Source organism: Budorcas taxicolor, chromosome 11 (assembly GCF_023091745.1).
Source record: "Budorcas taxicolor isolate Tak-1 chromosome 11, Takin1.1, whole genome shotgun sequence".
NCBI lineage: Eukaryota > Metazoa > Chordata > Mammalia > Artiodactyla > Bovidae > Budorcas > Budorcas taxicolor.
Window position 1 is genome coordinate 95129230 of NC_068920.1, and position 17121 is coordinate 95146350.

The window sequence follows — 17121 nt, forward strand, 5'->3', positions numbered from 1 at the left end:
AAATAGAAGAAAGGGACAGAAGAACTATTTGAAGAGATAATGGCTGAAAATTTCCCTAACCTGGGAAAGAAAATAGAATCCAGGTATAGAAAGCACAGGAAAAAAAAAAATCCCAAACAAGATGAACCTAAAGAGACTCACTCTAGACATTATAATTAAAATGGCAAAAGTTACAGATAACCTTAAAGGCAGCAACAGATGACAACACATCACATACAAGGGAATCCCCATAAGGCTATCAAATGATTTTTTCAGCAGACATTTTACAGGCAATAAGGGAATAGCAGGATATACTACTATACAAAGTAGTATGTATACTATATAAAGTATTGAGGGGGGAAAAATACAAAATAGTGTACTGTATCTGGCAAGGTTATCATTCAGAATTGAAGGAAAGAGGAGGCAATTCACAGACAATCAAAATTTAAAGCAGTCCATAAGCATTAAAAGGGCTTAACAAGAAATGTCAAAGGGTCTTCTGTAAGTGGAAAAGAAAAGGCCACAACTAGAAATAAGGAAGGCAATGGCACCCCACTCCAGTACTCCTGCCTGGAAAATCCCATGGACGGAGGAGCCTGGTAGGCTGCAGTCTGCAGGGTCGCTAAGAGTTGGACACAACTGAGCGACTTCACTTTCACTTTTCACTTTCATGAATTGGAGAAGGAAATGGAAACCCACTCCAGTGTTCTTGCCTGGAGAACCCCAGGGACGGCAGAGCCTAGTGGGCTGCCGTCTATGGGGTCGCACAGAGTCGGACACGACTGAAGCAACTTAGCAGCAGCAGCAGAAATAAGAAAATATATGAAAGGAAAAATCTCACTGGTAAAGGCAAATATATAGTAGAAACAGTGGATCAGCCATTTAAAAAGCAAGTATACATTAAAAGACAAAAGTTACACAATTAACTATAACTACAGCATGTAGTTAAGGGATACGCAAAATAAAAAGATGTAAGATAGGACATCAAAACAAAATTTGGGGCAGCATAGAATGCAGTGTTTTTAGAATGCCTTCAAACTTCAGTGTTGTTGTTTAGTTGCTCAGTCATGTCTCACTCTGCAATCCCATAGGCTGTAGCCCACCATGCTCCTCTGTCCATGGAATTCTCCAGGCAAGAATACTAGAGTGGGTAGCCATTCCCTTCTCCAGGGGATCTTCCCAACCCAGGGAATGCAAGCAGATTCCTTATCAGCTGAGCCACCAGGGAAGCCCAGCGACTTAACAGCTTAAAATAGATGGCTATGTATTACAAATCAATATATAAGCACCTCACAATAACTGGACACACAGAAAGTAAAGAGAAAGAAATCCAAACACAACACTAAAGGAAGCCATTAGGCTGTAAGTGAAGAGAAGAAAAAATAGAGAAGAACTACAAAAACAACCAGAAAACAAGTAACAAAATGGCAATAAGTACATACCTATCACTTTTATTTTAAACATAAGTGATCTAAATGCTCCAATCAGAAAATTAAGGTAGCTAAATGGATAAAGGAAAGCAAGACTAATCTACATGCTACTTACAAGAGATTCACTTAATATCTAAAGACAAAAACAGACTGAAAGTAAAAGATGGGAAGAAAGGATACTCCATGCAAAATGAAAGCTTGGGTCACAACACTCATATCAGGTAAAATAGACTCTCTAACAGATTATAACAAAAAACAAGGAAGGGCACTATATAATGATAAAGCAGTCAATCCAACAAGAGAATGTAACAATTATAAGTATTTATGAACCCAACATAGTAGCACCTAAATATATAAAGCAAATGTTAACCAATAAAGAGAGACATAGACATCCATATAATTATAGTGAAAGTCGCTCAGTCATATCTGACTCTTTGTGACCCCATAGACTATACAGTCCATGGAATTCTCCAGGCCAGAATATTGGAGTGGGTAGCCTTTCCCTTCTCCAGGGGATCTTCCCAACCCAAGGATCGAACCTAGGTCTCCTGTGTTGTGGGCAGATTCTTTATCAGTAGGGCACTTTAATACCCCACTTATATTAATGAATAGATCATCCAGATAGAATTTCATCAAGGCAATGCTAGCATTAAATAACATGTTAAATCAAATGGACTTAATAGATATTTTTAGAACATATCATCCAAACACAGCAGAATACATATACTTTTCAAGTGCATGTTGAACGTTCTCCAAAACCGATCACATATTAGGCCACAAGATAAATCTCAATAAATACAGGAAGATTAAAATTGCATCAAGCATCTTTTTTGGCCATAATAGTATGAAACTAGAAATCAAATTCAAGGAAACTGGAAAAACACAAACATTTGGATACTAAACAACTTGCTTATTTATTATAAGCATGAGTTACTGAGCAAATCAAAGAGGAAATTAAAAAAATATCTTGAGACAAGTGAAAATAGAAACACAATGGTCCAAACTCTATGGGACAAAGTAGAAGCAGTCCTAAGAGGGAATTTCAGAGAGAAACAACCCTAGCTAAAAAAGCAAAAATCCCAAATAAGCTACCTATCTGTCATTTAAAGTAAAGAAGAATGAACAAAATCCAAAGTTATTAGAAAGAAGGATATAAGATCAGAGCAGAAATAAATAAAATAGAGGCTAAAAAATAAACAGTAGAAAAGATTAATGAAACTGAGTCAATTGTTTTAAAAGATAAAATCAACAAACCATTAACCAGGCTCATCAAGAAAAAAAGAGCCCAAATAAATAAATCAGATAAGAGAAGTTATTGACACCACAGAAATACAAAGGATCATAAAAGAGTACTATGATCAATTATACATCAATAAAATAGACAACAGAGAAAAAAGGATAAATTCCTAGAAACACATCCTCTACAACTGAATCATGACGAAATAGAAAATCTTAATAGATTGATTACTGGTAACAACACTGAATCAGTAATCAAACCCCCTCCCACACACACACAAAGAAGTTCAGAACCAAACGGCTACACAAGTTAATTCTACCAAACATTTAGAGTTAACACCTGTTATTCTCACATTATTACAAAAAAATGAAAGAGGAAGGAATACTTCTAAATTTACTTCACAAGGCCAACATAACCCTGATATCAAAACCATTCAAAGATACTACAACACGAGAAAATTACAAGCCAATGCTCACTGATGAACATAGATGCCAAATCCTCAACAAAATAGTAACAAAGCGAATCAACAATACATTAAAAATGTGATAGTCCTTGATCAAATGGGATTCATTCCAGTGATGCAAGCATGGTTTAGTATCTGTAAATCAACCAATGGGATGCATCACATTGCAAAGATAAATAAAGGATAGAAATCATATGATCATGACAAAACAAAGGATAAAAATCATTTGATCATGTCAATAGATAAAGAAAGGGCATTTGACAAAATTCAGCATCCATTTATGCTAAAAACACTCTCTCAACAAAGTGGGTATAGAGGAAACTTATTTCAAATTAATAAAGGCCATGTAAAACAAACTCACAGCTAATGTTATACTCAATGGTGAAAAGCTGAAAACTTTTCCTTTAAGATTAGGAAAAAAAGAAGCATGCCCACCCACCCTTGGCACTTTCATTCAACATAGTATTGGATATCCTAGACATAGCAATCAAACAAACAAAAAAAGAAATTAAAGGTATTCAAATTGGAAAAGAAAATGGGCACTATTTGCAAATGGCATGGTACTATGTAGAGAAACCCAAGACTCCACCAAAAAACTATTAGAACAATAAACTTAGTAAAGTTGCAAGATTCAAAACTGATATACAGAAATCTCTGGCATTTCTATAAACTAGTACAAACTATGTAAAATAGAAATGAAGGAAATGATCTAATTTACTATTGCATCAAAATAATAATACTTAGGACTGTATTTAAACAAAGAATACAGTTCTTAAAGCTGTACTCTGAAAACTGTAAGACCTAGTGGAAAGAAACTGAAAATGACACAAATAAATGGAAAGATTTACCATACTCACTGAATGCAAGAATTAATATTAAAGTGTCCATACTAAACAAAGCAAACTACAGAGTCAATACAATCTCTCAGAATACCAATGTTATTTTTCATAGGACTCTAATAAATAATTCTAAAATTTGTATGGAACTACAAAAGACTGCAAATAGTTACAGACTCTTAAAAAAGAACAAAGCTAGAAGAATCACTCTTCCAGGCTTGAAATCATACCACAAAGCTACAGTAATTAAAACCATATCGAACTTGCACAAAGAGACACATATGAATGGAAGAGAAGAGAGTCCAAAACTAAACCCATGCTCATATGATTAATCTACAATGTACAGAAGAATCAAGAATATACAATGGAGAAAAGACTGTCTCTTAAATAAATGGTATTAGGAAAAGTGGACAGGTATATGCAAAAGAATGAAATTAAATCACTTTTCATATACCATATATAAAAATAGACTCAAAACTGAATTAAAATCTTAAATGTAATTCCTGAAACCATAAAATTTCTAAAATAAAACATAGGCAGTAACCTCTTTGACATCAGTCTTAGCAATAATTTTTTAGATGTATCCCCTCAGGCAAGAGCAACTAAAGCAAAAATAAACAAATGAAACTATATCAAGCTAAAAGAGCTTTTATACTGTAAAGAAAATGACCAATAAAATGAAAGGCAATCTACTAACTGGGAGAAGATATTTACAAATGATATATTCAATAAGGGTTTGATATTCAAAACATATGAAGAACTCACATAATTCAATATCAAAAAACAGAAACAACCAACCCAATTTAAAAATGGGTGGAGAACCTGAATAGACATATAGTGTGTATAGTCAATAATATTGTCACAACTTTATATGGTAACAGATGGTAGCTGCTCCTATCGTGAAAACTGAACAACGTATAAAGCTATTGAATCACTGTTATATACCTGAAACTAACATGGTATGTAAACTATAATATCATATGTAAACTATAATACTATAATTTTAATATAAACTATAATATTGCTCTAGAGTAGGCAATAGCAAGCCACTCTAGTATACTCGTCTGGAAAATCCCGTGGACAGAGGAGCCTGGAGGGCTACAGTCCATGGGGCTGCAAAGAGTCAGACATGACTGAGAGACTAAGCACAGAACAACATGCATGAAATAGATAACTAATGAGAACCTGCTGTATAACACAGGAAAAAAAAGTATAGGACATATAGTAACCTTAAAAACACATTCCAATATACTTTAAGTGCTGACAAGTGCAGTGTTTGATTCCACTATACAAGATACCTAGAACAGTCAAGCTCATAGATGCCAGGAGCTGGGGCTGGGAGTGGAATGGGGAGTTAGTGGGGTGGGGAGGGGTAGAATGGGGAGTTAGTGTTTAACGGGGACAGAGTTTCAGTTTAGGAAAGTGATAAATTCAGGAGGTAGATGATGGTGGGAGTTATGCAACAATGTGAATGTACTTGGTGTCACTGAACTGTACAGGTAAATATGGTTAAAATAATGTTTTATATTTTGTGACTTTTATCACAATAAAAAAGTTAAAAGAAATCATTCTAGTCAATTAACATTAAAATCTTTGAATAGAAACCTTGACAGTCCTAATACAAGAAAAACTCTATCAATCATGAGCTGTAATCTCAACTTTACCTCCAGCAGGGGGCCTGACATGTCCTTCCTCAGAGAATTTTCCACCTATTAAAAACTTGAAGGACTACTGGACAGAGAATCACCCGACAGTATTTCAGAGATGTGAACAGGGCAAATGACATAAAAATCAGATGAATGATGCCCACCATGCCCTGTTATTGAGAGAAAAATATCAGGAACAAAAGGGATGTAGGGTTAGAAGCTTCATCCTGACAAGGGGGCAGGGCATTGCACAGCTGTGGGACACCCATTGTACAGCATGGCCCACACTCATGGCTTACCTGGAGATGTGCACTGCACAGGAGCTGGCAAGGACTCTGGGAAAAGTACCCAAATACATACTCCTTTCGATAACAGAAAAGAAGCTTTCAGAAATCCCATTTCTGGCATTTACCTGAGATCACTGAAATCGGGATCTCAAAAAGATACTATATCACTCCCATGTTCACCACAGCAGGAGTCACAACTGCCAAGATGCAGAAACAACTTTGATGTCCTTACAGACGAATGGACAATTGTGTGCATGTACAAGAGAATATCATTCAGCCTTTGAAAAAAGGTAATTCTTTAACATGTGACTGTACATATGAACTTTGTGGACATTATGCTAAGTAAAATAAGCCCATCACAGAAAAACACATGCCGCAAGATTCCACTTACATCAAGTATCTAAAATAATCAAATGCATAGAATCAGTGTGCGAATGGTGGTTGCAGAGGCTGAGGGAAGGGGAAAATGAGAAGTTACTAATCAATAGGCATAGAGTTTTAGTTAAGTAAGATGAATACATTCTAGAGACTGGCTCTACAACACTGTGCCTAGAGTTAACTATACTGTATTGTCCCTGGTGGCTTAGAGGGTAAAGCGTCTGCCTGCAATGCGGGAGACCCGGATTCGATCCCTGGGTCGGGAAGATCTCCTGGAGGAAATGGTAACCCACTCCAGTACTCTTGTCTGGAAAGTCCCGTGGACGGAGGAGCCTGGCAGGCTACAGTCCACGGGGTCACAAAGAGTTGGACGCGACTGAGTGACTTCACTTTCATTGTACACTTATTGGTTAAGAGCTGTATCACAAGTGTTCACGTGTTTAGTCGCTCAGTCGCGTCCGACTCTTTGCGACCTCCTGGACTGTAGCCTACCAGGATCCTCTGTCCACGGGATTGTCCATACAAGAGTACTGGAGTGGGTTGCCATGCCCTTCCCAGGGGATCTTCCCAAGCCAGGGACTGAACCCAGGTCTCCTGCATTGCAGGTGGATTCTTTACCATCTGAGCCACCAGGGAAGCCAAGTGTTCAAACTGCAATTTTAAAAATTTAACTTCTATCTCTTGAGGCTATAAATGCAAATCCTTACCTGCTACACTTCAGTACTAAAATGATTTTTTAACTGTTCTGATTAGACTGTGACATCATAAAATCACTATATACTGTGGACTACAAATGGGCTCAGTCACTGATGCTGAGAGCTGTAAGCCTCCGCCAACCACAAAGTTGACTTCCAGGCAGGTCATGCCACTTGGACACAATAAGAGCACAATATCAAAAATAAGTAGACATAGCTTAAGTGTGTTTCCAAACACAATATTGGACCCATCACCACTGGAAGGAAACAATGGTACTGATTTTTTCCATCAGCTCCAAGAAACTGACACGCTATGTTGGTTTGCTGTGACCAAGGCACTGCTGCTGCTGCTGCTGCTGCTGCTGCTGTTTAGTTGCTAAGTCATGTCTGACTCTGTAACCCCAGGGACTGTAGCCCAGGCACTTCTGTCCATGAAATGCTTCAGGCAAGAATACTAGAATGGATTGCCATTTCCTGCTCCAGGGGATCTTCCCCACCCAGGGATCCAACCCATGTCTCCTGCTTGGCAGGCAGATTATTTACCACTGAGCTACCTGGAAGGCCTTATGACCCAGGGAAAAGATATTCAAAACACCCATGTTTATTTGAACTGACTCTGCAACTCCATTTCCAGTCATTTAGCAAGTCTAGCTCAGCAGTCTGCCATGGAGCATCAGTACTGGGTTGTTCCTCAGTCTGGTCACGCCTCCCTGTGACTTGTCCTCCCAGTGCGCTCTGCAGAGGCTGCTGGATCTGTTACTTTAAACAGAATGAGAAACAGCTGATTTGCTATCTTTCTCTTTTTAAAGGCACTTCAAAGTCATTACTTTATGGAAGCTACCATATAAATCTCCTCTCCTGTTATTCTTCTGAATATCTTCTCCTTTAACTTTCTGTATGTCCTTTCCTAATCTTCCATACTACGTTGAAAAGTAGCCTCTCTGATAATGTGCTATTGATGGATCTGCACTAGTCTATTCTCAGCCCCTTATAAATCTTACTTGGAACAATAAAAGTATTCATAAGATCATTTCCTGAATATATTACATTTAATCTAAAATTTAACTCATTTCTCCATTTGCATCAATCTATGTCTTCAAGTTTAAAAACATTTCAATTTAACTGCCTCCACAAAATGGCAATAAGAAATATTTCATTATCCCTAGATGGATGTGATGTTTCAATATTTTTCTTTTGTTTTGTTTTTACATTAATAAACTCTTCCAAGTTATGGTTTAAGGCTAAATAATCTTTTCTAAATTTCAATTATTTTGGACCTCAAATTTTCTATTATATGTCTTTACTCTTATTATGTTTTAATGCTGTGTTAGCATTCTATTTTCTCATAGCTGTATGTTCATATACATTCTTAATTGTATTTTTCTCTTTTAAAACACTGAAAGCATTATTTTTGCACAAGTACAATAGAAAGGGTGATACAGAGCTTTCTCATTAGCTTGATTTTTTTATTCTTGTGCTTTTACAAATTAGCTTGAACTTAAAATTCCATTTTTAATAAATTAACCCCCCAAAAATTTAAATCTTATTGGCATAAGACACTCAGAGGTATTTGTTTTGAATGGATAATATCATGTAAGTAATTCCTAGTTCTTTAAGAGGAGAAAAAAGCTAACCAACCAACTAAATTATATGATATCCTATAATTTTTCCTTCAACTACTAAGTAAAGCCACTGATATTGATATATATTTTAAGGCTTACTGCTGAAATGGTCATTTAAGAGGAACAAAATTCTATAAGTTCTTCTATTTTTCCTTCACTATACATTAATTATAATGTATAGTCATACAGTGTTAAAGAACATAAGCTTGAAGCTAGATGTGCCGGAATCTAAGTGTCAGCTCTCTCTTACTAGCTATTTGAAACTATAAGTATAAATCAACCTTAACTTTAGTTTTTTATCTATGAAATGAGAAAATGGTAGTACCTACCTTCTTAGATTACTGAAAGGATTAAATGAAATGATTTATGCAATGAAATATTATGTATACTAAGCAATAAATACTAGTTAAAAATTTTATATTCCTAAATTAATTTCAAAGCATGGCTTCCAAAATATTTTAAATATATACTGAAAATTAGTAATGGAGGGCTAACTTTTACAGTGATAATTTTAGCAACATTAGGGTTTCACTTTTTAAAAATCCACCACATTAAGGACAGTATGACTTTCATTTTAGTATTATTTTGCCTTTCACTACTTCTAATGTCAAATATGCTATTCAGTTTTACATCTTTCAGCAAATTTTGCTGCAAGCCACCATAGCCAGAAACATAAACCTTTCACTCTTACCAACCACATATTAGTGGCTCAGCATAAATTAGACACAGATTTAATAAGATAATTTTTAGTTGAATTACTATGACATCCTTTTAAAATTCAAAGCTGATCTCAGAGTGAATAATTTTATAGTTTCCAGGACATTTTATTCCATATTTACAAACTTCACTGCTATGTAATTGAAGTCATTTTAATAATAAATATTGCTGGACAGGTTTTAAACCAGTTTTCTATCAGTGTTTTCACTTGGTGCTATCACTGAGAAATAACTGATGTTTTAGGGCCATCCACTATCTCAATTTCAGATTTTGAAAAATGTTAACACATAGCACTATATGAAGTGCTATACAAAGGTGATAATGTTTCTATGACTATAATTTTAAAGTCTCTTCTTCTTTAATGAATACCAACTTTGAAGTTCCTTCTGTTCTACATATTACTAATTTGATCTTGCTCATCTTATTGCTTCAAATTATTGCTGCTGCTGCTACTGCTAAGTCATGTGTCCGATTCTGTGCAACCCATAGATGGCAGCCCACCAGGCTCCCCCGTCCCAGGGATTCTCCAGGCAAATACACTGGACTGGGTTGCCATTTCCTTCTCCAATGCATGAAAGTGAAAAAGTGAAAGGGAAGTTGCTCAGTCGTGTCCGACTCTTCATAACCCCATGGGCTGCAGCCTACCAGGCTCCTCCATCCATGGGATTTTCCAGGCAAAGAGTAATGGAGTGGGATGCCATCGCCTTCTCCGCAAATTATTGCTACCTGACTGTAATCAATTGTTGCTCCCTGTTATCAACTTGACATATCAATGATGCTCTGTCATTATAAAAGTTCATAACTAAAGCTCCAGAAGTACAAGAATTTTGTCTTAGTTCACTGCTATCTATGTCCCTAGCATCTAAAACAATGCCTAACATATAGTAAGTACTCAGTAAATGTGCATTAAATAAAAATTGTTCCTCTAGTTTATATGAGTTCAACTACCATGTCTTCCTCCAAGTAGAAATTCATCACTACCAGTATTTAGAAATATGTTTAGTATTCAGTCCCTCAGGCTTAGAAGTTCATAGTGATTTTGCCAGTTAAAAGAAAATAAATATAATTATTTAAATTTTGGCCACCAAAGAAGTAATATTAATAGTTTATGGGTTTATCTTAAAGACTTACTGGATATCAGACACTTTAAAAAGAGTATGGGTGCATTGAAAATGGTAAAGCTTGAGTAAAATACATTAAAGAACTCCTAAGTAAAGAGACACATACCATACTTAACTATTGGGAGACTCAATATTGTTAAACTTTTCACCAACCTGGCTTATAGAGTTAATGCAATTCCACCAATCTCCCCTCAAAATTTCTGCAGACACTTTTAATAAATTTTACAAGTTGATTCTAGTATTTGCATGGAAATGAAAAGAATGGGGAATAGTAAAATAATTATAAAATTGAACAAAATGGGAGGACTTATGTTACTTGATTTCAAGACATACCCATAAAGCTATAATGATCAAGACAGTGTGGTATTGGCATAAAGATATATAGAGAAAGCAAAGGAATAGAATAAAGCATTCAGAAATAGACTCACACATATATGATAACTGATTTTCAACAAAGGTAGAAAATTGGTCAGTAAAGAAAGGATAGTCTTTTCAACATTAGCAATGAAGTAATTTTGAATAAAATGAACCTTGATCATCACCCATATCCAAAGATTAACTCAGTGTTCACTATAGTCCTAAGTCTGTGGACTGAAAGTATAAATTGTCTAGAAGAAAACATAAAAGAAAACTTTCATGATGCTGGGATAGGCTAGATTTCCTATGTAGTCCTGGAGAAGGACAGATCATAAAAGAAAAGAATTGATAAATTAGACCTCATTCAAAAAGAAAGAAGAAAAACTAGAAACATATTAGGAAATGAAAACCTATAAAGTAAAAGAAAATGATCACATTACATGTGACAGATACTTGTATCCAAATTATAAAAAGAGCTCTTACTATTTGATAAGAATACAACAAACCAATTAAAAATAGGCAAAATTTGAATAAACACTTATCAAAGAAAATACATAAAAAGGTACTCAACATCATTAATCATCAGGTGAATGTGTATTAACACTACCATGAGATACTACTAAACACACATCAGAGTTACTAAAAATAAACTTTCTGACAACACTAAGGACTGATGCCAGTGGGACTGCAAAATGGCATCACCACTTTAGAAAGCAGTTTGGCAGTTACTTAAATAATTAAAAATGTGGTTACCATATACAACTCAGCAATCTTTTTCCTAAGCATTGACCAAATAAGTGATACCTATGCTCAAATAAGATTTATACCTAAATTTTTACAGCAACTCTTTTTGTAATGGCCCCAAACTGGAAATATACTAAATGTCCATCATTAGGAGAATGAGTTGTTTGTTTGTTTGTTTTTTCATATTTATACAATAGAATACTACTTAGAAACTTGAAGCGCCTATTGAACAAAGTCAGAGCACAAATAAGCCTAAAATGTTCTGCTAAGTGGTGGCCCAGACTGTAAAGAATCTGCCTGCAATGGGAGAGGTGCAATTTCTATCTCTGGGTTGGGAAGATCCCTTGCAGAAAAGAATGGCAACCCACTCCAGTATTCTTGCCTGGAAAATTCCATGGACAGAAAATCCTGGCGGGCTACAGTCCCTGGGGTCACAAAGAGTCAAATATGACTGAGCAACTAACACTTTCACAAGTGAAAGAAGCCAGATACCAAAGACTGCATAGTATAAATTGCTTAGATGAATCTCTAGAGAAAACAAATACGACTAAAAGAAATAGTGTAGGCACAGAGGGATTGTTGCAAAGAGCTGACTCATTGGAAAAGACTCTGATGATGGGAAAGACTGAGGGCAAGAGGAGAATGGGGCGACAGAGGATGAGATGGTTGGATGGCATCACCGACTCAATGGACATGGATTTGAGCAAACTCAGGGAGATAGTGAACAACAGGGAAGTCTGGCATGCTGTAGTCCATGGTGTCATAAAAAGTTGGACATGATTTAGCTGAATAACAAAGAGGGATTGAATCAGAAGGGACACAAACTCTTTGAAGTGATGGATATATTCCACACAGTGCTGATGATTTCCTTCCTGTGCAAATTTTCCCAAAATTTATCTAAATGTGTACTTTAAATGGGTACATTGTATTTCATGTAAATTATATCTCAATAAATTGATTTTTAGATGGAGTTAAAGTTCTGTGGCCTTGAGCATGTTAGTTAACATAATAGTAGATATCACATACATCTGTGGCAAATATAGAATGATATCACCATAAATGTACCTGGCATTGTCATTTACAGTTCATAAATATATCAATAATAATGCTATTATTACCCTCCTCATCAACTAAAAGCCTTCAGGAAATCTAAAATGAAACAGTATTTTAAAATATAAAACCAAACCTTCATACCTTCTATATTATCACTCTTCTCATGACAGGAGTAATAGTATTTCTACTCAGTGAATGTATGAGTGTCAGATACTTTTTGGATTAAAATATTGTATTCTGGAGCTATTTTCTAAAGTCACACAATCTGATTTCCATTCTGTGGAAATCACTCCTGGATCACATGATAATAGTTCCACTTTTTAAACTCCTCATACTAGAATTTTCTAATTTCCTGAGAACAAATGTTTTGCAATTATATTTATGATCAAATGCCACCCACTTTGAGAAAAGCCAAACTTAAATTTATATTATGAACGGTCAAATTGAGGAACTCATAAAAGATGGCAAATGCACAAATAAGTGCATTTTTATTTCTGCCTCCATATTTTCTTTGGTGAAAATTAAGAGCAAGATAAGTTTGCAGTTAAAGCTCTATGTTCTTTAACGATTGTGGAATACAAATCCTCTTCTAATCTAGTCTCCATAATCATTCATAAATTATGAAGAGCTGACTCAAGATTTACCTGATTAAAGAAGTCTCCCCTGATTCAATTCTCATACTGTCCCAAATGACACAGGAATTTATTTCTCCATTTGTTTCTGTGATTTCAAATATTCAGTGTGCTGCTCAGCCTCTCTACTACAGGATGACTCTTGAGAAAGACCACGGGGAGTCCCATGTCTTAATGGAAATTATGTCTGTGGGCATCTGTGGGCTGGAGATAGGTGGCAGTACTGATTTTAAAAGTGGCTGAAGCATTTAAGTAAATTGAAGCCAATTTTGAGTCAAAATAACATTTGCAGCTGGATTAAATACAGTAAATCCCCTATAATATAAACCTTCAAGTTGTAAATTTTCAAAGATCCAAATGTGCCTGTATATTCCAGCTGCTTTATTGTGCTACTGTACTTTTCAAGGTACTGTACTACAAGATTAAAATGTTTTCTGGATTTTTTTGTGTTTTATGTATTATTTGTGTGAAATGTATTATAAACCTATTACAGTACAGTTCTATATAGCCAATTGTGTCAGTTGGGTACTTAGGCTAACTTTATTGGACTTACAAATTGAACTTATGAATGCACTCTCAGAAAAGAATTCATTCATATGTAGAGAATTACTGCACTTGACTTTCTCAGCTAAGATGTCCTTCAGTAGATGACAAGATATACACACTGTGGCAAATTTGTCTCAGTTCAGTTCATTTCAGTTCAGTTGCTCAGTCATGTACGACTCTTTGTCTAATGGAATACTATTCAGCAATAATCAGGAATGAGTAATCAAGCCATACAAAAAATGAATGGATCTTAAATGCAATTGTTAAGTGAAAAAAGCCAGCCACTTTCTCCACTTCTTTGAAAAGGTGACACAGTACATGATTCCATTTATATGATATTCTAGAAAAGGAGAAACCATAGAGTTGTGAATGGATCAGTGGTAACAAAGAATTTGGGAAGAAGAGATTTGAAAAGATGAAGTTCAGGGGGATATTTTTAGGTAAATAAATGGCTGAATACATACATGGGAGAAACAAACAAGTTTCCCATGCAGGAGAATTCCAACTAATTTATGTACAAATTTCATCCATCCTCAAAGAGGTAGAACATTGCTGCTCATTTCTTAAGTATGGGCTGAAGTAATGACTTCCTTCCAAAGAGTATACTATGAAAATGAGTGAGCAGAGCAACTATGAATGAAAATAATAAACACTACCCGAGCAAGTTAGTCAAATTAACAATAACAGTGATGAGTCATGGTGATAGCATACATTCTTGATGTAATGTGATAAAAATGACATTTGATTACTATGATCTTACTTCCAAAAACTCATTAGTCACTAGAAGATTAAGAAAAGGAATGAATCAAATTATGACATTAAAAACTATTTCCTATTACTATAACAATATTTTCTTACTTGACAGTGCCACAGATCTTAGATATTAAATAGTCATAGGTTTTTGGTCACAAAATAAATGAGAAAAAATTTTTTGAAAACTTAAAATAATAAAGTTTTTAGAATTTTCTAGTTCTCTCTCCTTTCTCCTTTACATATCATCTCCATTATACTAGCATCCTTTTTCTGAAGCAAAATTTTTATATTTATTCTGTTGTTTAAAAGCTTTCATGCTTCTCCATTGCCATTATACAAAACAGTACTTTGAAAAGGGATTCAAAGTACTCTATAATCTGGCTTGGTTGTGAGTTCAATTATATCCTCCAAGAAGGTACGTTCAAGTCCTAAACCCAGATTCCTGTGAATGTGATGCTATTTAGAAGTGGGACATTTGCACATGTAATCAAGTGAGATGAGGTCATACTCAATTATTACATGCTCTAATTCAATCAATGGTGTTCTTGTAAGAAAAGAGAAATTTGGACACAGATGCAGATGCAGGGAGAACTCCAGGTTTATGGAGACAGAGATTGCAGTGATACATCTACAAGGCAAGAAACATCAACAACAGCAACCGGCAGAAGCAAGAAAGAGGCAAGGATGGATTCTTCCCTAGAGCTTTCAGAGAAATCAAGGTCCTTACTAACACTTGGACTTCCCTGGTGGCTCAGACGGTAAAGCGTCTGTCTACAATGCGGGAGACCTGGATTTGATCCCTGGGTCAGGAAGATTCCCTGGAGAAGGAAATGGCAACCCACTCTAGTACTCTTGCCTAGAAAATCCCACAAACGGAGGAGCCTGGTGTCCATGGGGTTGCAAAGAGTTGGACACGACTGAGCAACTTCACTTTCATTTTCACTAACACTTTGATTTCAGTCTTCTAGCATCTAAAACTGTGAAATAATACATTTCTACTATTCTATCCAGTACTTTGGCCACCTCATGTGAAGAGTTGACTCATTGGAAAAGACTCTGATGCTGGGAGGGATTGGGGGCAGGAGGAGAAGGGGACAACAGATGATGAGATGGCTGGATGGCATCACCGACTCGATGGATGTGAGTCTGAGTGAACTCCGGGAGTTGGTGATGGACAGAGAGGCTGTGTGCTGTGATTCTTGGGGTTGCAAAGAGTCAGACACGACTGAGCAACTGAACTGAACTGAACTGAACTGAAGATTTCCAAGTTTATGGCAGTCCTAGGAAATTAATGTATGTTCCAAATCAACTCTCCACTCACATCTCACAAATGGCATAATTTCCTGGTATTTTAAGACTGAGTAACATTCCATTGTATGTATATACTACATTTACTTTATCTCTTCATATGTCAATGGACATTTAGTGTTTCTTTCCATATAAGAGTATTTCTAATGACTATAACAAGTTACAACTCTGTTTATGCATTTTTAAGTGGTATTTTTCTCAGAGCGTGTCTTCAGAGTGGCTTCTTTATCATGTACTTATAACACTTTCTGTTATTGCACATTTTTCAAAATTATGAGTGTTGCCTGACTCCTATATTTTCCAATTAATATTTATAACATAGGATGTCTATTTCTTTCAGACCCAGAGCCCAGCATCTGCTTAATGTCTGATGCATGTCTTTGCTCATTTATCTCTAAAAGGTTTGTTGGGCTATACGTGGGAGTGCAACAGTGTCATCAGAGTCCTATAGTTTCAAGAAAAAGAGAATACAAGGTGATGCAGATAGAAACTGAACAAAGAGTGAGGTACCAGGTCATATGCCAGGATGATATGAACAGCTCTTCATATCTAAGACACTACGACTTTAATTCTTGAAGGTACTGCACTCAATTCATTGACTCCAGATAAAGGCATTGATCAGTGTCAATAAATATTTATTGGACAGCAATTGTATACAAAGTGCTAAAGATCATTTGTTTTAAAATAGTTTGTTCCCCCTGTATTAGTCAAGGTTCTCAAGAGAACATAAAACTGGTAGGATATCTATCTATATAGAGAAATATTATATAGATGTTAGATATACATATCTATTATATAGAAATATATATTATACCAATATATAATCCTATATGTAATGAATCTATGCAAATAAATATATTTCTTTTATAGGGATTTATTGTGAGGAATTATCTCATGCAGTTTGGAGGGTAAATTCCATGATCTCCCATCTGCAGGCTGGAAACTGAGGAAAGCCAATGGTAAAATTCAGTGTAAGTTTGAAATCTTATAAACCAGGAGAGCTGTATAAATCCTTATGTGAAGACTAGAAAAGATGAGATGTCCCAGCTCAGTCAGTGAAGCAGAAATAAAGACTGAATTCCTCTTTCCTTCTGCATTCTGATCTGTTCAGGCTCTCTACAGATGGATGATACCCACTCACATGGAGGAGAACAAACCACTGAGTCCACAGGTTTAAATGCCAGTTGCGTTTAGAAATACCCTTACATACACACCCAGAAATAATGTTTTATCCAACAATCCCATGGTCAATCAAGATGATACATATAATTAATCATTATAATATTTTCAATTTATAAACCATGCAGATTTTATAAT